The sequence below is a fragment of the Leptodactylus fuscus genome, unplaced genomic scaffold (assembly GCF_031893055.1).
Source record: "Leptodactylus fuscus isolate aLepFus1 unplaced genomic scaffold, aLepFus1.hap2 HAP2_SCAFFOLD_468, whole genome shotgun sequence".
NCBI lineage: Eukaryota > Metazoa > Chordata > Amphibia > Anura > Leptodactylidae > Leptodactylus > Leptodactylus fuscus.
This window is the reverse complement of record NW_027440494.1, coordinates 25,249-42,728: the sequence shown is the minus strand read 5'-3', so window position 1 is coordinate 42,728 and position 17,480 is coordinate 25,249. Positions and strand designations below refer to the sequence as shown.

General features: G+C 40.9%; 1 protein-coding gene across 1 annotated transcript in view; it reads right to left on the bottom strand.

The window, feature by feature from the left end:
* Positions 1-17,480, bottom strand: part of GBA1 (glucosylceramidase beta 1) — a 75,278-nt gene that overhangs the window by 42,597 nt on the left and 15,201 nt on the right. The gene's annotated exons all lie outside the window — the stretch shown is intronic.

Here is a 17,480-nt window from a genome sequence, read left to right as displayed (position 1 = left end):
TACACAGTGACTGTACCAGCAGAATAGTGAGCGCAGCTCTGGAGTATAATACAGGATAAGTAATGTAATGTATGTACACAGTGACTGCACCAGCAGAATTGTGAGCGCAGCTCTGGAGTATAATACAGGATAAGTAATGTAATGTATGTACACAGTGACTGTACCAGCAGAATAGTGAGTGCAGCTCTGGAGTATAATACAGGATAAGTAATGTAATGTATGTACACAGTGACTGCACCAGCAGAATAGTGAGCGCATCTCTGGGGTATAATACAGGATAAGTAATGTAATGTATGTACACAGTGACTGCACCAGCAGAATAGTGAGCGCAGCTCTGGGGTATAATACAGGATAAGTAATGTAATGTATGTACACAGTGAATGTACCAGCAGAATAGTGAGCGCAGCTCTGGAGTATAATACAGGATAACTAATGTAATGTATGTACACAGTGACTGTACCAGCAGAATAGTGAGTGCAGCTCTGGAGTATAATACAGGATAAGTAATGTAATGTATGTACACAGTGACTGCACCAGCAGAATAGTGAGCGCAGCTCTGGGGTATAATACAGGATAAGTAATGTAATGTATGTACACAGTGACTGCACCAGCAGAATAGTGAGCGCTGCTCTGGGGTATAATACAGGATAAGTAATGTAATGTATGTACACAGTGACTGTACCAGCAGAATAGTGAGCGCAGCTCTGGGGTATAATACAGGATAAGTAATGTAATGTATGTACACAGTGAATGTACCAGCAGAATAGTGAGCGCAGCTCTGGAGTATAATACAGGATAAGTAATGTAATGTATGTACACAGTGACTGTACCAGCAGAATAGTGAGCGCAGCTCTGGAGTATAATACAGGATAAGTAATGTAATGTATGTACACAGTGACTGCACCAGCAGAATAGTGAGCGCAGCTCTGGAGTATAATACAGGATAAGTAATGTAATATATGTACACAGTGACTGCACCAGCAGAATAGTGAGCGCAGCTCTGGAGTATAATACAGGATAAGTAATGTAATGTATGTACACAGTGACTGTACCAGCAGAATAGTGAGCGCAGCTCTGGAGTATAATACAGGATAAGTAATGTAATGTATGTACAAAGTGACTGTACCAGCAGAATAGTGAGTGCAGCTCTGGAGTATAATACAGGATAAGTAATGTAATGTATGTACACAGTGACTGTACCAGCAGAATAGTGAGCGCAGCTCTGGAGTAAAATACAGGATAAGTAATGTAATGTATGTACACAGTGACTGTACCAGCAGAATAGTGAGCGCAGCTCTGGAGTATAATACAGGATAAGTAATGTAATGTATGTACACAGTGACTGTACCAGCAGAATAGTGAGCGCAGCTCTGGAGTATAATACAGGATAAGTAATGTAATGTATGTACACAGTGACAGCACCAGCAATACAGTGAGCGCAGCTCTGGAGTATGATACAGGATAAGTAATTTAATGTATGTACACAGTGACTGTACCAGCAGAATAGTGAGTGCAGCTCTGGAGTATAATACAGGATAAGTAATGTAATGTATGTACACAGTGACCAGCAGAATAGTGAGCGCAGCTCTGGAGTATAATACAGGATAAGTAATGTAATGTATGTACACAGTGACTGCACCAGCAGAATAGTGAGCGCAGCTCTGGGGTATAATACAGGATAAGTAATGTAATGTATGTACACAGTGACTGTACCAGGAGAATAGTGAGCGCAGCTCTGGAGTATAATACAGGATAAGTAATGTAATGTATGTACACAGTGACTGCACCAGCAGAATAGCGAGCGCAGCTCTGAAATATAATACAGGATAAGTAATGTAATGTATATACACAGTGACTGTACCAGCAGAATAGTGAGCGCAGCTCTGGAGTATAATACAGGATAAGTAATGTAATGTATGTACACAGTGACTGTACCAGCAGAATAGTGAGCGCAGCTCTGGAGAATAATACAGGATAAGTAATGTAATGTATGTACACAGTGACTGTACCAGCAGAATAGTGAGCGCAGCTCTGGAGTATAATACAGGATAAGTAATGTAATGTATGTACACAGTGACTGTACCAGCAGAATAGTGAGTGCAGCTCTGGAGTATAATACAGGATAAGTAATGTAATGTATGTACACAGTGACTGTACCAGCAGAATAGTGAGCGCAGCTCTGGAGTATAATACAGGATAAGTAATGTAATGTATGTACACAGTGACCAGCAGAATAGTCAGCGCAGCTCTGGAGTATAATACAGGATAAGTAATGTAATGTATGTACACAGTGACTGTATCAGCAGAATAGTGAGTGCAGCTCTGGAGTATAATACAGGATAAGTAATGTAATGTATGTACACAGTGACTGTACCAGCAGAATAGTGAGCGCAGCTCTGGAGTATAATACAGGATAAGTAATGTAATGTATGTACACAGTGACCAGCAGAATAGTCAGCGCAGCTCTGGAGTATAATACAGGATAAGTAATGTAATGTATGTACACAGTGACTGCACCAGCAGAATAGTGAGCGCAGCTCTGGAGTATAATACAGGATAAGTAATGTAATGTGTGTACACAGTGACTGTATCAGCAGAATAGTGAGCGCAGCTCTGGGGTATAATACAGGATAAGTAATGTAATGTATGTACACAGTGACTGCACCAGCAGAATAGTGAGCGCAGCTCTGGAGTATAATACAGGATAAGTAATGTAATGTATGTACACAGTGACCAGCAGAATAGTCAGCGCAGCTCTGGAGTATAATACAGGATAAGTAATGTAATGTATGTACACAGTGACTGCACCAGCAGAATAGTGAGCGCAGCTCTGGGGTATAATACAGGATAAGTAATGTAATGTATGTACACAGTGACTTTCCAGCAGAATAGTGAGCGCAGCTCTGGAGTATAGTACAGGATAAGTAATGTAATGTATGTACACAGTGACTGTACCAGCAGAATAGTGAGCGCAGCTCTGGGGTATAATACAGGATAAGTAATGTAATGTATATACACAGTGACTGCACCAGCAGAATAGTGAGCGCAGCTCTGGGGTATAATACAGGATAAGTAATGTATGTACACAGTGACTGTACCAGCAGAATAGTGAGCGCAGCTCTGGAGTATAATACAGGATAAGTAATGTAATGTATGTACACAGTGACTGTACCAGCAGAATAGTGAGCGCAGCTCTGGAGTATAATACAGGATAAGTAATGTAATGTATGTACTCAGTGACTGCACCAGCAGAATAGTGAGCGCAGCTCTGGAGTATAATACAGGATAAGTAATGTAATGTATATACACAGTGACTGTACCAGCAGAATAGTGAGCGCAGCTCTGGAGTATAATACAGGATAAGTAATGTAATGTATGTACACAGTGACTGCACCAGCAGAATAGTGAGTGCAGCTCTGGAGTATAATACAGGATAAGTAATATATGTACACAGTGACTGTACCAGCAGAATATTGAGCGCAGCTCTGGGGTATAATACAGGATAAGTAATGTAATGTATGTACACAGTGACTGTACCAGCAGAATAGTGAGTGCAGCTCTGGAGTATAATACAGGATAAGTAATGTAATGTATGTACACAGTGACTGCACCAGCAGAATAGTGAGCGCAGCTCTGGAGTATAATACAGGATAAGTAATGTAATGTATGTACACAGTGACTGCACCAGCAGAATAGTGAGCGCAGCTCTGGAGTATAATACAGGATAAGTAATGTAATGTATATACAGTGACTGCACCAGCAGAATAGTGAGCGCAGCTCTGGAGTATAATACAGGATAAGTAATGTAATGTATATACAGTGACTGCACCAGCAGAATAGTGAGCGCAGCTCTGGAGTATAATACAGGATAAGTAATGTAATGTATGTACACAGTGACTGCACCAGCAGAATAGTGAGCGCAGCTCTGGAGTATAATACAGGATAAGTAATGTAATGTATATACAGTGACTGCACCAGCAGAATAGTGAGCGCAGCTCTGGAGTATAATACAGGATAAGTAATGTAATGTATGTACACAGTGACTGCACCTGCAGAATAGTGAGTGCAGCTCTGGAGTATAATTCAGGATAAGTAATGTAATGTATGTACACAGTGACTGTACCAGCAGAATAGTGAGCGCAGCTCTGGAGTATAATACAGGATAAGTAATGTAATGTATGTACACAGTGACTGCACCAGCAGAATAGTGAGCGCAGCTCTGAAATATAATACAGGATAAGTAATGTAATGTATATACACAGTGACTGTACCAGCAGAATAGTGAGCGCAGCTCTGGAGTATAATACAGGATAAGTAATGTAATGTATGTACACAGTGACTGTACCAGCAGAATAGTGAGCGCAGCTCTGGAGAATAATAGAGGATAAGTAATGTAATGTATGTACACAGTGACTGTACCAGCAGAATAGTGAGCGCAGCTCTGGAGTATAATACAGGATAAGTAATGTAATGTATGTACACAGTGACTGTACCAGCAGAATAGTGAGCGCAGCTCTGGAGTATAATACAGGATAAGTAATGTAATGTATGTACACAGTGACTGTACCAGCAGAATAGTGAGCGCAGCTCTGGAGTATAATACAGGATAAGTAATGTAATGTATGTACACAGTGACTGCACCAGCAGAATAGTGAGCGCAGCTCTGGAGTATAATACAGGATAAGTAATGTAATGTATGTACACAGTGACTGCACCAGCAGAATAGTGAGCGCAGCTCTGGAGTATAATACAGGATAAGTAATGTATTGTATGTACACAGTGACTGCACCAGCAGAATAGTGAGCGCAGCTCTGGAGTATAATACAGGATAAGTAATGTAATGTATGTACACAGTGACTGTACCAGCAGAATAGTGAGTGCAGCTCTGGAGTATAATACAGGATAAGTAATGTAATGTATGTACACAGTGACTGTACCAGCAAAATAGTGAGCGCAGCTCTGGAGTATAATACAGGATAAGTAATGTAATGTATGTACACAGTGACTGTACCAGCAGAATAGTGAGCGCAGCTCTGGAGTATAATACAGGATAAGTAATGTAATGTATGTACACAGTGACTGTACCAGCAGAATAGTGAGTGCAGCTCTGGAGTATAATACAGGATAAGTAATGTAATGTATGTACACAGTGACTGCACCAGCAGAATAGTGAGCGCAGCTCTGGAGTATAATACAGGATAAGTAATGTAATGTATGTATACAGCGACTGCACCAGCAGAATAGTGAGAGCAGCTCTGGAGTATAATACAGGATAAGTAATGTAATGTGTGTACACAGTGACTGTACCAGCAGAATAGTGAGCGCAGCTCTGGAGTATAATACAGGATAAGTAATGTAATGTATGTACACAGTGACCAGCAGAATAGTGAGCGCAGCTCTGGAGTATAATACAGGATAAGTAATGTAATGTATGTACACAGTGACTGCACCAGCAGAATAGTGAGCGCAGCTCTGGAGTATAATACAGGATAAGTAATGTAATGTATGTACACAGTGACCAGCAGAATAGTGAGCGCAGCTCTGGAGTATAATACAGGATAAGTAATGTAATGTATGTACACAGTGACTGCACCAGCAGAATAGTGAGCGCAGCTCTGGGGTATAATACAGGATAAGTAATGTAATGTATGTACACAGTGACTTACCAGCAGAATAGTGAGCGCAGCTCTGGAGTATAGTACAGGATAAGTAATGTAATGTATGTACACAGTGACCAGCAGAATAGTGAGCGCAGCTCTGGAGTATAATACAGGATAAGTAATGTAATGTATGTACACAGTGACTGCACCAGCAGAATAGTGAGCGCAGCTCTGGGGTATAATACAGGATAAGTAATGTAATGTATGTACACAGTGACTTACCAGCAGAATAGTGAGCGCAGCTCAGGAGTATAGTACAGGATAAGTAATGTAATGTATGTACACAGTGACTGTACCAGCAGAATAGTGAGCGCAGCTCTGGGGTATAATACAGGATAAGTAATGTAATGTATGTACACAGTGACCAGCAGAATAGTGAGCGCAGCTCTGGAGTATAATACAGGATAAGTAATGTAATGTATGTACACAGTGACTGCACCAGCAGAATAGTGAGCGCAGCTCTGGGGTATAATACAGGATAAGTAATGTAATGTATGTACACAGTGACTTACCAGCAGAATAGTGAGCGCAGCTCAGGAGTATAGTACAGGATAAGAAATGTAATGTATGTACACAGTGACTGTACCAGCAGAATAGTGAGCGCAGCTCTGGGGTATAATACAGGATAAGTAATGTAATGTATATACAGTGACTGTACCAGCAGAATAGTGAGCGCAGCTCTGGAGTATAATACAGGATAAGTAATGTAATGTATGTACACAGTGACTTACCAGCAGAATAGTGAGCGCAGCTCTGGGGTATAATACAGGATAAGTAATGTAATGTATGTACACAGTGACTGTACCAGCAGAATAGTGAGCGCAGCTCTGGAGTATAATACAGGATAAGTAATGTAATGTATGTACACAGTGACTTACCAGCAGAATAGTGAGCGCAGCTCTGGGGTATAATACAGGATAAGTAATGTAATGTATGTACACAGTGACTGTACCAGCAGAATAGTGAGCGCAGCTCTGGAGTATAATACAGGATAAGTAATGTAATGTATGTACACAGTGACTGTACCAGCAGAATAGTGAGCGCAGCTCTGGAGTATAATACAGGATAAGTAATGTAATGTATGTACAAAGTGACTGTACCAGCAGAATAGTGAGTGCAGCTCTGGAGTATAATACATGATAAGTAATGTAATGTATGTACACAGTGACTGTACCAGCAGAATAGTGAGCGCAGCTCTGGAGTATAATACAGGATAAGTAATGTAATGTATGTACACAGTGACTGTACCAGCAGAATAGTGAGTGCAGCTCTGGAGTATAATACAGGATAAGTCATGTAATGTATGTACACAGTGACTGTACCAGCAGAATAGTGAGCGCAGCTCTGGAGTATAATACAGGATAAGTAATGTAATGTATGTACACAGTGACAGCACCAGCAATACAGTGAGCGCAGCTCTGGAGTATGACACAGGATAAGTAATGTAATGTATGTACACAGTGACTGTACACAGCAGAATAGTGAGTGCAGCTCTGGAGTATAATACTGGATAAGTAATGTAATGTATGTACACAGTGACCAGCAGAATAGTGAGCGCAGCTCTGGGGTATAATACAGGATAAGTAATGTAATGTATGTACACAATGACCAGCAGAATAGTGAGCGCAGCTCTGGGGTATAATACAGGATAAGTAATGTAATGTATGTACACAGTGACCAGCAGAATAGTGAGCGCAGCTCTGGGGTATAATACAGGATAAGTAATGTAATGTATGTACACAGTGACTGCACCAGCAGAATAGTGAGCGCAGCTCTGGAGTATAATACAGGATAAGTAATGTAATGTATGTACACAGTGACCAGCAGAATAGTGAGCGCAGCTCTGGAGTATAATACAGGATAAGTAATGTAATGTATGTACACAGTGACTGAACCAGCAGAATAATGAGCGCAGCTCTGGAGTATAATAAAGGATAAGTAATGTAATGTATGTACACAGTGACTGCACCAGCAGAATAGTGAGCGCAGCTCTGGAGTATAATACAGGATAAGTAATGTAATGTATGTACACAGTGACCAGCAGAATAGTGAGCGCAGCTCTGGAGTATAATACAGGATAAGTAATGTAATGTATGTACACAGTGACTGCACCAGCAGAATAGTGAGCGCAGCTCTGGAGTATAATACAGGATAAGTAATGTAATGTATGTACACAGTGACCAGCAGAATAGTGAGCGCAGCTCTGGAGTATAATACAGGATAAGTAATGTAATGTATGTACACAGTGACTGCACCAGCAGAATAGTGAGCACAGCTCTGGGGTATAATACAGGATAAGTAATGTAATGTATGTACACAGTGACTTACCAGCAGAATAGTGAGCGCAGCTCTGGAGTATAGTACAGGATAAGTAATGTAATGTATGTACACAGTGACCAGCAGAATAGTGAGCGCAGCTCTGGAGTATAATACAGGATAAGTAATGTAATGTATGTACACAGTGACTGCACCAGCAGAATAGTGAGCGCAGCTCTGGGGTATAATACAGGATAAGTAATGTAATGTATGTACACAGTGACTTACCAGCAGAATAGTGAGCGCAGCTCAGGAGTATAGTACAGGATAAGTAATGTAATGTATGTACACAATGACTGTACCAGCAGAATAGTGAGCGCAGCTCTGGGGTATAATACAGGATAAGTAATGTAATGTATGTACACAGTGACTTACCAGCAGAATAGTGAGCGCAGCTCTGGAGTATAGTACAGGATAAGTAATGTAATGTATGTACACAGTGACCAGCAGAATAGTGAGCGCAGCTCTGGAGTATAATACAGGATAAGTAATGTAATGTATGTACACAGTGACTGCACCAGCAGAATAGTGAGCGCAGCTCTGGAGTATAATACAGGATAAGTAATGTAATGTATGTACACAGTGACTGCACCAGCAGAATAGTGAGCGCAGCTCTGGGGTATAATACAGGATAAGTAATGTAATGTATGTACACAGTGACTTACCAGCAGAATAGTGAGCGCAGCTCAGGAGTATAGTACAGGATAAGTAATGTAATGTATGTACACAGTGACTGTACCAGCAGAATAGTGAGCGCAGCTCTGGGGTATAATACAGGATAAGTAATGTAATGTATATACAGTGACTGTACCAGCAGAATAGTGAGCGCAGCTCTGGAGTATAATACAGGATAAGTAATGTAATGTATGTACACAGTGACTTACCAGCAGAATAGTGAGCGCAGCTCTGGGGTATAATACAGGATAAGTAATGTAATGTATGTACACAGTGACTGTACCAGCAGAATAGTGAGCGCAGCTCTGGAGTATAATACAGGATAAGTAATGTAATGTATGTACACAGTGACTTACCAGCAGAATAGTGAGCGCAGCTCTGGGGTATAATACAGGATAAGTAATGTAATGTATGTACACAGTGACTGTACCAGCAGAATAGTGAGCGCAGCTCTGGAGTATAATACAGGATAAGTAATGTAATGTATGTACACAGTGACTGTACCAGCAGAATAGTGAGCGCAGCTCTGGAGTATAATACAGGATAAGTAATGTAATGTATGTACAAAGTGACTGTACCAGCAGAATAGTGAGTGCAGCTCTGGAGTATAATACATGATAAGTAATGTAATGTATGTACACAGTGACTGTACCAGCAGAATAGTGAGTGCAGCTCTGGAGTATAATACAGGATAAGTCATGTAATGTATGTACACAGTGACTGTACCAGCAGAATAGTGAGCGCAGCTCTGGAGTATAATACAGGATAAGTAATGTAATGTATGTACACAGTGACAGCACCAGCAATACAGTAAGCGCAGCTCTGGAGTATGACACAGGATAAGTAATGTAATGTATGTACACAGTGACCAGCAGAATAGTGAGCGCAGCTCTGGGGTATAATACAGGATAAGTAATGTAATGTATGTACACAGTGACCAGCAGAATAGTGAGCGCAGCTCTGGAGTATAATACAGGATAAGTCATGTAATGTATGTACACAGTGACTGTACCAGCAGAATAGTGAGCGCAGCTCTGGAGTATAATACAGGATAAGTAATGTAATGTATGTACACAGTGACTGTACACAGCAGAATAGTGAGTGCAGCTCTGGAGTATAATACAGGATAAGTAATGTAATGTATGTACACAGTGACCAGCAGAATAGTGAGCGCAGCTCTGGGGTATAATACAGGATAAGTAATGTAATGTATGTACACAGTGACCAGCAGAATAGTGAGCGCAGCTCTGGGGTATAATACAGGATAAGTAATGTAATGTATGTACACAGTGACCAGCAGAATAGTGAGCGCAGCTCTGGGGTATAATACAGGATAAGTAATGTAATGTATGTACACAGTGACTGCACCAGCAGAATAGTGAGCGCAGCTCTGGAGTATAATACAGGATAAGTAATGTAATGTATGTACACAGTGACCAGCAGAATAGTGAGCGCAGCTCTGGAGTATAATACAGGATAAGTAATGTAATGTATGTACACAGTGACTGAACCAGCAGAATAATGAGCGCAGCTCTGGAGTATAATACAGGATAAGTAATGTAATGTATGTACACAGTGACTGCACCAGCAGAATAGTGAGCGCAGCTCTGGAGTATAATACAGGATAAGTAATGTAATGTATGTACACAGTGACTGCACCAGCAGAATAGTGAGCGCAGCTCTGGAGTATAATACAGGATAAGTAATGTAATGTATGTACACAGTGACTGTACCAGCAGAATAGTGAGCGCAGCTCTGGAGTATAATACAGGATAAGTAATGTAATGTATGTACACAGTGACTGTACCAGCAGAATAGTGAGCGCAGCTCTGGAGTATAATACAGGATAAGTAATGTAATGTATGTGCACAGTGACTGTACCAGCAGAATAGTGAGCGCAGCTCTGGAGTATAATGCAGGATAAGTAATGTAATGTATGTACACAGTGACTGCACCAGCAGAATAGTGAGCGCAGCTCTGGAGTATAATACAGGATAAGTAATGTAATGTATGTACACAGTGACTGCACCAGCAGAATAGTGAGCGCAGCTCTGGAGTATAATACAGGATAAGTAATGTAATGTGTGTACACAGTGACTGTACCAGCAGAATAGTGAGCGCAGCTCTGGGTTATAATACAGGATAAGTAATGTAATGTATGTACACAGTGACTGCACCAGCAGAATAGTGAGCGCAGCTCTGGAGTATAATACAGGATAAGTAATGTAATGTATGTACACAGTGACCAGCAGAATAGTGAGCGCAGCTCTGGAGTATAATACAGGATAAGTAATGTAATGTATGTACACAGTGACTGCACCAGCAGAATAGTGAGCGCAGCTCTGGGGTATAATACAGGATAAGTAATGTAATGTATGTACACAGTGACTTACCAGCAGAATAGTGAGCGCAGCTCTGGAGTATAGTACAGGATAAGTAATGTAATGTATGTACACAGTGACTGTACCAGCAGAATAGTGAGCACAGCTCTGGGGTTTAATACAGGATAAGTAATGTAATGTATATACAGTGACTGTACCAGCAGAATAGTGAGCGCAACTCTGGAGTATAATACAGGATAATTAATGTAATGTATGTACACAGTGACTGCACCAGCAGAATAGTGAGCGCAGCTCTGGAGTATAATACAGGATAAGTAATGTAATGTATGTACACAGTGACTGTACCAGCAGAATAGTGAGCGCAGCTCTGGAGTATAATACAGGATAAGTAATGTAATGTGTGTACACAGTGACTGCACCAGCAGAATAGTGAGCGCAGCTCTGGAGTATAATACAGGATAAGTAATGTAATGTGTGTACACAGTGACTGTACCAGCAGAATATTGAGCGCAGCTCTGGGGTATAATACAGGATAAGTAATGTAATGTATGTACACAGTGACTGCACCAGCAGAATAGTGAGCGCAGCTCTGGAGTATAATACTGGATAAGTAATGTAATGTATGTACACAGTGACTGCACCAGCAGAATAGTGAGTGCAGCTCTGGAGTATAATACAGGATAAGTAATGTAATGTATGTACACAGTGACTGCACCAGCAGAATAGTGAGCGCAGCTCTGGAGTATAATACAGGATAAGTAATGTAATGTATGTACACAGTGACTGTACCAGCAGAATAGTGAGCGCAGCTCTGGAGTATAATACAGGATAAGTAATGTAATGTATGTACACAGCGACTGTACCAGCAGAATAGTGAGCGCAGCTCTGGAGTATAATACAGGATAAGTAATGTAATGTATGTACACAGTGACTGCACCAGCAGAATAGTGAGCGCAGCTCTGGAGTATAATACAGGATAAGTAATGTAATGTATGTACACAGCGACTGTACCAGCAGAATAGTGAGCGCAGCTCTGGAGTATAATACAGGATAAGTAATGTAATGTATGTACACAGTGACCAGCAGAATAGTGAGCGCAGCTCTGGAGTATAATACAGGATAAGTAATATAATGTAAGTACACAGTGACTGCACCAGCAGAATAGTGAGCGCAGCTCTGGAGTATAATACAGGATAAGTAATGTAATGTATGTACACAGTGACTGTACCAGCAGAATAGTGAGCGCAGCTCTGGAGTATAATACAGGATAAGTAATGTAATGTATGTACACAGTGACTGCACCAGCAGAATAGTGAGCGCAGCTCTGGAGTATAATACAGGAGAAGTAATGTAATATATGTACACAGTGACTGCACCAGCAGAATAGTGAGCGCAGCTCTGGAGTATAATACAGGATAAGTAATGTAATGTATGTACACAGTGACTGTACCAGCAGAATAGTGAGCGCAGCTCTGGAGTATAATACAGGATAAGTAATGTAATGTATGTACAAAGTGACTGTACCAGCAGAATAGTGAGTGCAGCTCTGGAGTATAATACAGGATAAGTCATGTAATGTATGTACACAGTGACTGTACCAGCAGAATAGTGAGCGCAGCTCTGGAGTATAATACAGGATAAGTAATGTAATGTATGTACACAGTGACTGTACCAGCAGAATAGTGAGCGCAGCTCTGGAGTATAATACAGGATAAGTAATGTAATGTATGTACACAGTGACAGCACCAGCAATACAGTGAGCGCAGCTCTGGAGTATGATACAGGATAAGTAATGTAATGTATGTACACAGTGACTGTACCAGCAGAATAGTGAGTGCAGCTCTGGGGTATAATACAGGATAAGTAATGTAATGTATGTACACAGTGACTGTACCAGCAGAATAGTGAGCGCAGCTCTGGAGTATAATACAGGATAAGTAATGTAATGTATGTACACAGTGACTGTACCAGCAGAATAGTGAGCGCAGCTCTGGGGTATAATACAGGATAAGTAATGTAATGTATGTACACAGTGACTGTACCAGCAGAATAGTGAGTGCAGCTCTGGAGTATAATACAGGATAAGTAATGTAATGTATGTACACAGTGACCAGCAGAATAGTGAGCGCAGCTCTGGAGTATAATACAGGATAAGTAATGTAATGTATGTACACAGTGACTGCACCAGCAGAATAGTGAGCGCAGCTCTGGGGTATAATACAGGATAAGTAATGTAATGTATGTACACAGTGACTGTACCAGGAGAATAGTGAGCGCAGCTCTGAAATATAATACAGGATAAGTAATGTAATGTATGTACACAGTGACTGTACCAGCAGAATAGTGAGCGCAGCTCTGGAGAATAATACAGGATAAGTAATGTAATGTATGTACACAGTGACTGTACCAGCAGAATAGTGAGCGCAGCTCTGAAGTATAATACAGGATAAGTAATGTAATGTATGTACACAGTGACTGTACCAGCAGAATAGTGAGCGCAGCTCTGGAGTATAATACAGGATAAGTAATGTAATGTATGTACACAGTGACTGTACCAGCAGAATAGTGAGTGCAGCTCTGGAGTATAATACAGGATAAGTAATGTAATGTATGTACACAGTGACTGCACCAGCAGAATAGTGAGCGCAGCTCTGGAGTATAATACAGGATAAGTAATGTAATGTATGTACACAGTGACTGCACCAGCAGAATAGTGAGCGCAGCTCTGGAGTATAATACAGGATAAGTAATGTAATGTATGTACACAGTGACTGTACCAGCAGAATAGTGAGCGCAGCTCTGGAGTATAATACAGGATAAGTAATGTAATGTATGTACACAGTGACTGTACCAGCAGAATAGTGAGCGCAGCTCTGGAGTATAATACAGGATAAGTAATGTAATGTATGTACACAGTGACTGTACCAGCAGAATAGTGAGCGCAGCTCTGGAGTATAATACAGGATAAGTAATGTAATGTATGTACACAGTGACTGTACCAGCAGAATAGTGAGTGCAGCTCTGGAGTATAATACAGGATAAGTAATGTAATGTATGTACACAGTGACTGCACCAGCAGAATCGTGAGCGCAGCTCTGGAGTATAATACAGGATAAGTAATGTAATGTATGTACACAGCGACTGCACCAGCAGAATAGTGACCGCAGCTCTGGAGTATAATACAGGATAAGTAATGTAATGTGTGTACACAGTGACTGTACCAGCAGAATAGTGAGCGCAGCTCTGGGGTATAATACAGGATAAGTAATGTAATGTATGTACACAGTGACTGCACCAGCAGAATAGTGAGCGCAGCTCTGGAGTATAATACAGGATAAGTAATGTAATGTATGTACACAGTGACCAGCAGAATAGTGAGCGCAGCTCTGGAGTATAATACAGGATAAGTAATGTAATGTATGTACACAGTGACTGCACCAGCAGAATAGTGAGCGCAGCTCTGGGGTATAATACAGGATAAGTAATGTAATGTATGTACACAGTTACTTACCAGCAGAATAGTGAGCGCAGCTCTGGGGTATAATACAGGATAAGTAATGTAATGTATGTACACAGTGACTGTACCAGCAGAATAGTGAGCGCAGCTCTGGGGTATAATACAGGATAAGTAATGTAATGTATATACAGTGACTGTACCAGCAGAATAGTGAGCGCAGCTCTGGAGTATAATACAGGATAAGTAATGTAATGTATGTACACAGTGACTGCACCTGCAGAATAGTGAGTGCAGCTCTGGAGTATAATACAGGATAAGTAATGTAATGTATGTACACAGTGACTGCACCTGCAGAATAGTGAGTGCAGCTCTGGAGTATAATTCAGGATAAGTAATGTAATGTATGTACACAGTAACCAGCAGAATAGTGAGTGCAGCTCTGGAGTATAATTCAGGATAAGTAATGTAATGTATGTACACAGTGACTGTACCAGCAGAATAGTGAGCACAGCTCTGGAGTATAATACAGGATAAGTAATGTAATGTATGTACACAGTGACTGTACCAGCAGAATAGTGAGCGCAGCTCTGGAGTATAATACAGGATAAGTAATGTAATGTATGTACACAGTGACTGTACCAGCAGAATAGTGAGCACAGCTCTGGAGTATAATACAGGATAAGTAATGTAATGTATGTACACAGTGACTGTACCAGCAGAATAGTGAGCGCAGCTCTGGAGTATAATACAGGATAAATAATGTAATGTAAGTACACAGTGACTGCACCAGCAGAATAGTGAGTGCAGCTCTGGGGTATAATACAGGATAAGTAATGTAATGTATGTACACAGTGACTGTACCAGCAGAATAGTGAGCGCAGCTCTGGAGTATAATACAGGATAAGTAATGTAATGTATGTACACAGTGACTGTACCAGCAGAATAGTGAGTGCAGTTCTGGAGTATAATACAGGATAAGTAATGTAATGTATGTACACAGTGACTGTACCAGCAGAATAGTGAGCGCAGCTCTGGAGTATAATACAGGATAAGTAATGTAATGTATATACACAGTGAATGTACCAGCAGAATAGTGAGCGCAGCTCTGGAGTATAATACAGGATAAGTAATGTAATGTATGTACACAGTGACTGCACCAGCAGAATAGTGAGCGCAGCTCTGGAGTATAATACAGGATAAGTAATGTAATGTATGTACACAGTGACTGTACCAGCAGAATAGTGAGCGCAGCTCTGGAGTATAATACAGGATAAGTAATGTAATGTATGTACACAGTGACTGTACCAGCAGAATAGTGAGCGCAGCTCTGGAGTATAATACAGGATAAGTAATGTAATGTATGTACACAGTGAATGTACCAGCAGAATAGTGAGCACAGCTCTGGAGTATAATACAGGATAAGTAATGTAATGTATGTACACAGTGACTGCACCAGCAGAATAGTGAGCACAGCTCTGGAGTATAATACAGGATAAGTAATGTAATGTATGTACACAGTGACTGTACCAGCAGAATAGTGAGCGCAGCTCTGGAATATAATACAGGATAAGTAATGTAATGTATGTACACAGTGAATGTACCAGCAGAATAGTGAGCGCAGCTCTGGAGTATAATACAGGATAAGTAATGTAATGTATGTACACAGTGACTGTACCAGCAGAATAGTGAGCGCAGCTCTGCGGTATAATACAGGATAAGTAATGTAATGTATGTACACAGTGACTGCACCAGCAGAATAGTGAGCGCAGCTCTGGGGTATAATACAGGATAAGTAATGTAATGTATGTACACAGTGAATGTACCAGCAGAATAGTGAGCGCAGCTCTGGAGTATAATACAGGATAAGTAATGTAATGTATGTACACAGTGACTGCACCAGCAGAATAGTGAGCGCAGCTCTGGAGTATAATACAGGATAAGTAATGTAATGTATGTACACAGTGACTGTACCAGCAGAATAGTGAGCGCAGCTCTGGGGTATAATACAGGATAAGTAATGTAATGTATGTACACAGTGACTGCACCAGCAGAATAGTGAGCGCAGCTCTGGGGTATAATACAGGATAAGTAATGTAATGTATGTACACAGTGACTGTACCAGCAGAATAGTGAGCGCAGCTCTGGGGTATAATACAGGATAAGTAATGTAATGTATGTACACAGTGACTGCACCTGCAGAATAGTGAGCGCAGCTCTGGAGTATAATACAGGATAAGTAATGTAATGTATGTACACAGTGACTTTACCAGCAGAATAGTGAGCGCAGCTCTGGAGTATTATACAGGATAAGTAATGTAATGTATGCACACAGTGACTGTACCAGCAGAATAGTGAGCGCAGCTCTGGAGTATAATACAGGATAAGTAATGTAATGTATGTACACAGTGACTGTACCAGCAGAATAGTGAGCGCAGCTCTGGAGTATAATACAGGATAAGTAATGTAATGTATGTACACAGTGACTGTACCAGCAGAATAGTGAGCGCAGCTCTGGGGTATAATACAGGATAAGTAATGTAATGTATGTACACAGTGACTGCACCAGCAGAATAGTGAGCGCAGCTCTGGAGTATAATACAGGATAAGTAATGTATGTACACAGTGACTGCACCAGCAGAATAGTGAGCGCAGCTCTGGAGTATAATACAGGATAAGTAATGTAATGTATGTACACAGTGACTGCACCAGCAGAATAGTGAGTGCAGCTCTGGAGTATAATACAGGATAAGTAATGTAATGTATGTACACAGTGACTGTACCAGCAGAATAGTGAGTGCAGCTCTGAAGTATAATACAGGATAAGTAATGTAATGTTTGTACACAGTGACTGTACCAGCAGAATAGTGAGCGCAGCTCTGGGGTATAATACAGGATAAGTAATGTAATGTATGTACACAGTGACTGCACCAGCAGAATAGTGAGCGCAGCTCTGGAGTATAATACAGGATAAGTAATGTAATGTATGTACACAGTGACTGTACCAGCAGAATAGTGAGCGCAGCTCTGGAG